The 10,919-nt window shown below is 41.7% G+C and overlaps 1 pseudogene; it reads right to left on the bottom strand.

The window, feature by feature from the left end:
* Positions 1-3,034: 3,034 nt before the first annotated feature.
* Positions 3,035-10,919, bottom strand: part of LOC136652563 (vomeronasal type-2 receptor 26-like) — a 29,232-nt pseudogene continuing 21,347 nt past the window's right edge.

Genomic DNA, 10,919 nt, shown 5'->3' with positions numbered 1-10,919 from the left:
GCTCTCATGTTCAGGAATGTTACCAAGCAAATGAAGAGGTCACCTTGCTGAAGGATTTTAGCCCTACCTGCTGAAATCTGCTATTCCACACAATGGCCTCATCCTGGATGGTAAACTCTTGACTTGGAGAAATCTTTCCAGCTCGGATCTTAAGGAAGGATTGATTGGGGAAAGCGACCCAGTTGATGACATCAAGTCCAGAAGACAGTTCCTCTTTGACAAACCAGACTTCATGGCCAGCACCATTGTTAAAGTGGACATTCTTCAAAAAAGAGTGCATCTAGATTGGACGAAAACAGAAAACAGCTGATAGCTTCAATGTATATTGCGCACTGTATTAGCAAACCCCTGGTCAGAAAAGGCACCTGTAGACCTGGGATCTGCAAGTTATAATAACTTTTTTTATTATAAAATATCTTTTTTTCATTTATTAAAAACTATTAGAATACACTTGGCAGATCTTCCTCATCTTCCTCTCCTCTCAGCTCACCATCATATTGATAGAAAGAATTTGGATTTCTTTGTTTCCAATTAGAAGCCGAAATGAAAAATCAAGAGTTGCTCTCTTTCAGATGGTTTATTTTCTAACAGGCTCGAACAGACTGGTCACTTTTATAACAGTAAAATCTTGGTCTGCTGAGTTATGGTCTTGTCTGTGACCAGTCTGTTCGAGCCTGTTAGAAAATAAACCATCTGAAAGAGAGCAACTCTTGATTTTTCATTTCGGCTTCTAATTGGAAACAAAGAAATCCAAATTCATTCTATCAGTTGGTGACCAAGATTGAACTCAGTCGAAAAATCTCAGTCGAACAGACTGGTCTACTTTTATAACAGTAGAAAAACAAACTGTCTATAACAACCATGATGCATTTTGGCTTCTCGGGACTTTCCAAACTTCCAGAACTCATCGAAACTAAGGTCAAAGCGCCCTAGTACAAGTTGACATGATCTTGGATGTTCCCTTGCAAAAGTCCCTGGCTGTCAGCCACAGTTTAGAGCTGGAAAACACATTCCTTCTTATCTGCGTAACAGGGAACCAAAGTCTGTAGCCATAATTGTAGGCCCGAAAACCAGTTTCAGAGATCAATATACATTACTAGAATTAAACACATACATAGGTTTACATAAGAAGATATATTAATACAGGTAACCTTAAAAATCTCCTTCAGTGCCTCCTCTTGGCACAGATGAACTAGTGAATCTGAGCCACCAACAGAATCTCTTCTTCAATATATATATATTGATATATGATAATATAGATATATGCAAAATGTGATTATACATTCTATTAACTGTTATTTCTTGTAAATACTTTTACTAGCATTAATATACTCTCTTGGGTTCAGGTGTTGTGCAAGCTTTAGACATGATTATCTTACTCATGCAACAAGTACATTTTACTAAAACATATATTAATAACAAAAGACAGATAAAGACAACTAAAGTTTTTATTAGGTTATGCAACCATCCCCCTACATCAGGGAACCAACTGAACAGATTAGCCCAAAATCCTACCACCAGTTTGCTTGCCATATCTTTGGCCACTGTGCGAATGTGGTGTGCACAATCCCAGGTAGAGTTGTATGTATCTGGAATGAAAACACAGCACTCTGCCTCACTACCGCGCACACACCTCCTTCGGCAGCCAATAAAAGATCGAGAACGATGCGGTGCTGTAGCACCGTTTGCTTTATTTGCTTCTGCTCAGAAGCTAAATTAAGTAAGGCTCTTGCTGTGTTGTTCGCCATTTGTTTAAGTATCTCTTGGACATGAATCAGACTCTCACCTACTTTCTAGAAAGCTCTACTACAAGCCCAAGGGAAGGCTGCACAGGTACTTGTCCAATCATTTAGTGCTTTCTATGTCAGAGGGTGTGTCCTATCCACATCTTCCTTAGCACTTCGCACATTCCGCATTCTTTTAAGTGGCAGTTGTTCTCTGAACAAAACTGGAGGATTTAACCATGCTAAGTAGCATGAACTATCCCATGAAGTTGGAAGAATGATATAGGCTTTGTCCCCACATACCTAATAAACACCATAGAGGAGGCTAACTCTATGAAGAGTTGATACTGCATAAACTCGTAGGGCCCATCCTGACCACACAACTAATCCCTCGAAGCGTTGTTCTACAGCTTTATCTTCGCAGTAACAGAGGTAACCTCTACTGTCCTTTTTAGGTGCACCTGGATATGCTGGGACGCAATCTAACAGAATCCTCTCTCATAATAATTTGAGGGTTTTGAACATCAGAGCACAATTTAAAGGTTTTGCATATGCCCAATAGGCTCTGCTCTGGGAATATCCATTTTTTAGAGTCATTCCTTGCCCCTTCTTGGTTCCAAAATGTGTCCCATTAAAATATCCTTTATAGACACTAGTGCCCACTGATTGTGCACCTTGACTTAAAAAACACTATTCTCCCATCCTTGGTATCACTATGGTATACTTATCAGAAACAATTCCCACATCATTCCAGGTCATGAAGCTGTTTCCTGTGGGATCCTTTAGAGAAGGTGCCTAAGTCATATTTTGTGCTGTTAGAGGGGTTGGTATCATTGGAAAACCATTTTCACTGGACACTGGTAAAAGAGAACAAACCCAGCATGATGTATTCTGCAAGGATGGCATATGTCTTTTCATCTGGTGAGCAAAACGAATAAAAGCATTAGCATCATTAATTTGTTTTAACCCAGGAGCCACATGCAAAGCCAAACCCACAATACACAAGCACAAGCTGCAAAAGTCCAAGCCACGATTCGTGGCCATCCTTCTGGAAATGGACACCAGAAAAGTTCCTCTGTTGCAGGTGCTTCAGGCTTCCTAAAAGGATAGCAAGTTATTTAAAGTTTAGTCATTCAGAATGCAATCAAAGTTATTGAAAGTTCAGTCACTCAAAGTTCAACTTCTGGCCTGCCTTTCAGGTCGGTCAGGCTGTGTTGCTCTTGTGCTGCCAGCAACTTCTGGCTTGCCTTTCAGGTCAGTCAGGCTGCGTTGCTCCTGCGCTGTCAGCAACTTCTGGCTCACCTTGCCGGTCAGTGAGCTGCGTTGCTCCTCGTCGTTTCATCGGTGCAGACCCTTTTTGCTATGCACCTCTTGACTCTGGTGTGGTGAATCCACGTAGGAAGTTCCTTCACTCGAACTGCAGTCGGACTCACTAATAGGGTTTCAAAGGGACCTTGCCATTTAGGACGCAATGAAGCCTTTTTGTAGGATTTCACCCAAACGAAATAACCTGGGGAGATAGAATGGACAGCTTCCCACAAAGGCAATGACTGCGATTGAGTGGCATATCTATGCAAAGTCACTAGATGTCGTTGCAAAGCTTTCACATACCTACAAGTCTTCTTTGTTAGTCCACTAACCCCACAGTCTTTTGGAATAGAGGTTAATGGCATTAGGGTAGGAGGAACATGTCTAAATAAGAGTTCATAAGGTGACAACCTTGTCCTCTTGTTAGGCAGGGTTCGAATAATGTACAAAGCTAATGGCAAAACCTTTGTCTATTTCATTTTAAGCTCCATACATAGCTTTGTTAGAACATTTTTCAAGGTATAGTTCATCTTTTCGACCCGCCCCGATGAGGCCGGGTGAATAGGTGTATGGTAAGCTCACCTGGTACCTATAGCTTCAGTTAATAAGGTGCATATTTTAGCAGTAAAATGTGACTCTTGATCTGAGTCTAAGATGGTAGGTGGGCCAAATTTAGGGCAAATTTCATTTAAAATTAGCTTACACACAGTCACTGCATCAGCTCGTTTCACAGGAAAAGCTTCTACACATCTAGTTAATTGATCTACTATTACAAGCAGATACTTCTTCCCTTCTGAAGGTACCAGTTCAGTAAAATCAATCTGAATATGCTGCATAGGCCTATGAGCCTATGGTCGCTCACCTGGGGTTTTTACTTGAGATTTCCCTTTTGGATTACATTGCTGACAGTAATAACAACTTTCTACTATTCGTCTAGCAGTTTCATGAATTCTAGGAGATATGAATTGTCTAAGCACAAGGTCAGCCATTTTTTCAGCTCCCCCATGAGTATTTTCATGAATCTTTTTCAATACTTCATATTGTTTACTTCGAGGAAGCACCAACCTGTGCTCAGATTTCTATATCCCATTGTCATCAGGTTGCAATCCCCACTTTCTCTATTTTTCCTTCTCTACCTCTGGAGCAGCTTCCTGCCACTCACTTATCGGTGTAGTTAATTGAGCTGCCTGCATTTCCTGCACTGCAGCTGCCTTTGCAGCAGAATCAGCAAATTTGTTTCCCAAAGAGATAGGATCAGTTTGGTTAGTATGAGCTTTACAATGCATGATAGCTATCTTCTTAGGCAGTTGAATTGCTTCAAGTAGCTCAGCAATTTCTTTACTATGGGCAACTTGACTACCAGAGGATGTAATAAATCCTCGTTGTTGCCAGATGGATCCTGCAAAATGACAGATACAAAAACAGTATCGAGAGTCTGTAAAAATATTAACCCGTTTACCTGTGGCATGTTTACAAGCAGCTATTAAAGCAAGTAACTCAGCAAGTTGTGCACTCACTCCAGGTGGAAGACATTTTGCGATTAACACTGTATCCTGAGTAGTAACCGCATATCCTGCATATCTTTTCCCCTCTTTATAAAATGCAGACCCATCCACAAACATCTCAAGGTCTGGAGATTTTAAGGGAACGTCTTTTAAATCAGTACGTGGAGTAGATAACAAATCAACTGCTTGCAAACAATAATGCATATATTGCTGCTCAATCCCCTCCTCTTTTGGCAATAGAGAGGCTGGATTGAGAGTAGAACACTTTTTCAAAGTGATTCTATGTGTTGTTAACAAGGTTATCTCATATTTGGTCAACCTCTGATTTGTCAAATGTTTGTGATGTTTTGAATTCAATAAACTTGCCACTGCATGAGGAGTATGCACTACTAGGGGGTGCCCTAGGACAATGTCTTGAGCCTTTTTTACTATTACTGCAGCTGCTGCTACATTTCTCAAGCAACTAGGTAGTCCTTGTGCTACTGGATCTAATTGTACAGACGAATAGGCCACAGGCCTTGGTGATTCCCCAAAGTCTTGTGTTAGGACCCCTGAGGCCACTCCTTTATGTTCATGGACAAAAAGATCAAAACCTTTTTCATAGGACGGAATACCCAATGCAGGAGCTTTGCTAAGTGCTGCCTTCAATTCTTGAAATGCTCTTAGTTGCTCTGCATTAGGTTTCAAAGGTTCCTCAGCTTCTTCACATGTCAGTTCAATTAAAGGCTTTAATAATTCCCCTGCTGATATTATCCATTGGCGACAGAATCCAATCACCCCTAAAAACCCACGCATTTCTCTTTTGGTTTTTGGGAAGATATAGTTCTGGATTACTTTGATACGATCAGGATCTAACCGGCGTACTCCTGGTCCTAAAGTATATCTTAAGAACTTCACTTCTTGCTTTGCTCATTGTAATTTTGAAGGATTTACCTTGTGCCCCTTCATGGCTAATTGATTCAACAGGTAAATAGAGTCTTCCTCATTATCCTCACGTGTTTTTGAGGCAAGCAAAATATCATCAACAAAGTGAAGAAGAGTAGAACCCCTAGGGAGTTGGATATCATTCAAATCATTTGCTAACACCCGTGAAAATACCCCTGGAGCCTCTACATAGCCCATAGGCATTCTAGCTCAGGTTAATTGCCCAGGTATGCTCACCTGTGCATGCCCAGGTAAGTTAGGTACACACCTGTGCACACCTGGTTGACCCTACGTAAAAGCAAACAAATATTGTTTTTTTTTCATCAACTCGTACACTGAGATATGTGTTTGCCAGGTCTACCAAAGAGTAATACTGGGCGTCAGAAGGTACTTGAGCCAGTATTGTACTTGGGTTAGGCATAACTGGAAAAGATGGTATCACATAATCATTAATTAACCTCAGATCTTGCACCATCCGATAGAGAGGTTTTCCATCTGATCCTACCTGTTTTTTTTCACTGCAAGTACAGGTGTATTACAAGGAGATTCACAAGGAACCAAAACCCCTTGTTTTAGCAATGCATCTATGAGAGGTGCAAGACTTTCGATTGCTTCAGGTTTCAATGGATACTGCCTTTGCCTTGGTGGAGGCTTTCCTTCTTTCACAACAGGAGAAATAGGTGCTGCTGATTTCACTAATCCCACTGTATGTTTGTCTCCCCACACTATAGGGTTCACTTCATTTTGTAATCTTTCAGGCAATGCTGCACTCTCTTTAGCCTTCACCCTAGCCATGAGATGCATTTGATGCAAAGGAAATTTAACAATTATACCCTCAGGGTCACAGAATATTTGAGCCTGCAGTTTAACAAGTAGGTCGTGTCCCAAAAGAGAAGAAAGGTCACCTTCCCCCCTCTGGGTCATTAACAGAAAAGAATGCTCGAAATTTAAGGGACCCAGAGAAGCTGAGCACTCAGTACTCATAAAGTGTCTCTCTGGTTTCCCTGTGACTCCCAAAACTTCCTTCTCCATTTGTCTTCTTGGAGCCGCCCCCCCCCCCCGGTAAAGCTGTATGAGAAGCCCCTGTATTAAGCAACAAGCTAAAAACTTTTTCTCCCACTTTCAATGGAATAGTGGGAAATCTTGGATCACACTTAAACTGCAAATATCCGGCCTCATACACTTCTGGACTCCAGGGGAGCGGCGCGCAACTTCAGTCAGTAAAGTCCATGAATTGCCCATCAGCAGCCCCTTGGCTGATTTGTCTGAGACCTTCCTGGAACCTTCAAGGACAATTTCTTTGAATATGCCCTGAAACCCCACATCTGTGGCAGATGATTTGATTACCCCCTTTTGGAGTCATGCTACCTCCCATATTAACTCCTCCTTGATCTTGATTCATGGATCTTACCCTTTCACGACCTCTCCTAGTTCTTCCTCTGTTCTGGAAAGGACCATCTTGAAATCTCCTACTTTGAAAATTCCTTGCCCCTTCTCTGGAAGCTGCAACCATAGCTGCAAGAAGAGAAACCTGTTCTTTCATTTCAGCCTGTTTTTCCTTTTTTTTCTGCTTGTCCTTCAGATCCCCCCTTGCATTGAACACTCTGGTGGCAATGCTTACAATCTCAGGTAGATTTTTTCCTTGCATGCCATCAGGATGTTCCCTAAAGCGACGTGCAATATCTTCTGAACACTGAGCCATATACACAGTTTTTAATACCTCCTGCCCTTGCTTTGATTCCGGATCTAAAGCTCCATGCTTCCTAAACTCACATGTCAATTGTGTACAAAAATCAGAAGGATGCTTATCAAAACGTTGCACACAGGCAGTAATCTTACTCCAATTTGGAGTAACTTCTTCTGCTGCTTTAATTCCTTTCAAAACAGCTTCTACAAAATTAGACAAAGCCAACTTTCCATCTGGAACGTTTGCATCCCATTCAGGATTGTACTGCGGCCAATCCAACAAAATCTAAGTAGGAGAAGCAGGCTTTCTCTGAATATATTTTATGGTTTTTAGTTTAACCCTTTGTCTCTTATCTTCCGTTAAAAGATGGTCCATTAATTGCATAACATCAGCCTAGACTGGGGAATGAGTAGCAAAAATGGTTTTAAACTTCTGATACACCACATCTGGATTATTTCGTAGATGTGGTACTGTCTGCTGCCAATTCATTAAGTCAGAGGTAGTGAAAGGTGTATGGGTGAATACCGTTTCATGAACCTCAGCCATAGGAACTGGATAGGCTCTCAGCGGAGCCATAGAGTTCCCCGGGGTGGATGTTTGCGGCCGAAATCTGTCAAGCCTATTGGTTGTACGTGTCGGAGAGAAAGACCACTCTACACCTGAAGGCACTTTACTTTCAATTTGTGCTCTAGCATAGATTTTTGCTATTTTATTGACTGATCTAGCCACAGACAAATCATGATCAGTAATTGGACTTGTTTTGAGCACAGTAGGATCACAGCTTTGCCTACTATGGGTCATAGAAGGGATCTCTAGGTTCAAAGCCTGACAAATATTACTAGACTCAGTTCCCCAGGAAAAATCAAGTGACCCAGGGAAAACTTGTTCCCTACCCCGGCTACGCTAGACAGGACTAGCCAATTGATCCTGAGAAACTGTAGCCCTCAATGTGGTTAGAGGTTGCCCTTTCATTCCTCCAGTTCCGGTTACAACTACCTGAGGCACTGGAGCAGCTCCAGATTGTCCCCTAGGAGTCAACAAATGGAATGGATACAGGGCTGGGTTAGATTGATCATCCTCTTGGAAAGTGGGATCAACTTTGTAGGGGGGTGGACTGGTTGAAGATACCCCACATTTATTTTTCCCTACACACATTGCCTGTATGGCTCGTTGCCCATCGGAAGGTTTAAAATTATACCATACAAATAAATAATCCACCTGACCAGGCCTCTGATCAAGCAAAATTCTCCGTAAAGCACTCATCCTTCCCTCAGAGAATGTTCCACAGCTTGGCCACTGATCAGATTCTGGCAATGAAGAGGTAAAACTTGGCCAGACAACCGTGCATAGGGTGACTATATGTTTTTTAGACAGCCCCACTGTTCCTGGGATACTATCCCAATTCCTCAAAATCAGGGAAAGAGGAGCATCAGAGTCACAACTAGGTGTCTGGCCCATTTTAAGGCAAGCTGATAGTTCCTTTAATTGGGGCTACGGTGCAGCTCATTGGTGCTGGAAACTTGGATAGGATTGGGCCCTATTGAAGTATTAAATTTGTTCCTCTACTCAAAGGTTTCCAGGAAGATTTGTGGATGCTTTCACAATGAAAATTAATATTTCAGGGATGTGCGGTTCAGGGCAGCAGGTGTGGCAGAACTGCCCTGTCGTTGTCCTTGGAAAAGCACTGCAGTTGCCCTGATTACACCCGAGGAGGCTCTCCTTGCCCCTGCTTTCTCAGGTGTAAAGAGAGCCTCCTCAGGTGGAAGCAGGCGGGACAGCTGTGGCACTTTTCCATGGGCTACAAAGGGGCAGTTCTGTCTCACCTGCGGCTTGAATCACACGTTCCTATTATATTCCGCTTTTCTTACATTTTGGAACTTAAGGCTTCAACGCTATTCGGTTTCCTAGGAGTCAACCCCATTTAACACAATGGACTTACATCTCAGTAGACATGCATAGGCTTGGGCTATAAAGCAATGTGCATGGGATATCCAAGAAGTTTGTCATCAAAGTCCTGCAAGTTTCAGACTTGCTTAGCCTTAGCAATATGCCCCCCGTGTGCCTGGGAACATGATTTCACCCACACCACCTATTCAATCCACAGCAAGTTTACACAGAAGTGATTTCCACTATGCTCCAGTTATCTTCTGAGTAAGTGTGCTTGGGATTGCATCATACATTACCGTTTCAATATAGTGAGGAATATACCTGCCAGGGTTCAATGTTCAAAGGTTTGCATGTATCTCTGTTCAGCATTGTTTTTGACCTGGACGTATATATGGCATGTGCTACAGCATAGAGACCATTGTAAATACGGTAGCTCACATCACTCATCTCCATCTCAAACAGAGTCTGAGGCAGGCTCTCCAGTTTCTCCTTTCTGGTACAGTGTTTACAAGTTTTAATTTTCCCATCACGGCAACACCCGAATGCAGATTTGTAGAATAGGCAGAGAAAACGTGCAAGTGACTTTTTAGGCTTTAGAGTCTGAAGGAATTCCTGGAATCCTGGCACGGCCTTCATCGTAGTTGTGAAATACAAAGTCCCATGGAATGTTTTTGCACAGAAGCCCTCAGTACCAGCAATGCTGATGAAATCCCACTGAGGTGAAGTGATTCAAACCTTCCCTATTAGACATCTATGTATAAATTCAGCTACATATTATTATTATTATTATTATTATTATTATTATTATTATTATTATTATTATTATTAATCTAAAAAGATGCAAATGAATACCAGCAGACTGCCACTAGAACAGACAGTGCTGGGGTGAGGTGGGCCAGTTACTCTCCCCCTGCTAAAAAAAGGAGCACCCACTTGAAAAAGTGCCTCTTACCCAATTAGCAGGGCATATAAAATGACTGCCAATGGCAACAGAGTCTGAGAGACCCCGTGAACAATAACAACGTTGACTGTAGTGGATAAAAGTGTGGAGCATATCCTGAATATATTTTGCAAGAATGTATTTTGAGTGGGATCAAAATTAAGATCCTTGAGAATGACAGTCCTTTCTAAGAATGCAACACAAATGCTGTTCCGGGCCAGCAATGGTGTCAGCCTCTGCAGGAAGCCTTCTCCACTATCAGCCTCTGAAACAATGAGACCATGTCCATTGGAAATGCAGCAGTAGCTGATCTATGCCGGTGTGCAAAGTACCTTCCCTTATTGTCTTCCAGTATAGAGAAGGGAAATTATTTTTTGTGACTGGTTTCTCATATGTTCCATAAGTAATCTAATGGGGGAAAACATGGCTCATAACAGCTTTGAAAATTAACCATCATTTTCCAAACCATAGTGCTTCTCTCCGATATTACAATTCAAACTTTTGCTAATGTATGAAATTCTAAGTGCACTGAACAATGTGTCTTTTTAGACATACATGTCTATAAATGATAGTAAGGCTGCAATCCTGTACATTCTTTCCTGGAACTAAGCCCCATTGAATAGAGTGAGACTTACTTCTAAGTAGACATGCATAGATTGTGCTCTAAATGAGTTGCAACACATTTTCTTTCAAAATGTTCATCATCCATCACTGAATGTCTTGGAGTGTGTAATATATTTTATTCCAACCAAGCTGTTGGACTGAACTCAGCACTGAACTTCAAATATCCATTTTGTTTTAGAAAAATGAAATCACCTCACTCAATGGTTTGTACCCCAGAATAACAGTCTTGATTAAGCAGCATTGAAATCAGTGCAACAAGATTGGTGCACTTAAGCTTAAGCTTAAGGACATTTACATAATGGGTCACATTCATGACATAA

The sequence above is a fragment of the Tiliqua scincoides genome, chromosome 5 (assembly GCF_035046505.1).
Source record: "Tiliqua scincoides isolate rTilSci1 chromosome 5, rTilSci1.hap2, whole genome shotgun sequence".
Classification (NCBI taxonomy): domain Eukaryota; kingdom Metazoa; phylum Chordata; class Lepidosauria; order Squamata; family Scincidae; genus Tiliqua; species Tiliqua scincoides.
Note: the sequence above shows the minus strand (reverse complement) of the source record. Positions and strands in the feature narration are given on the sequence as shown.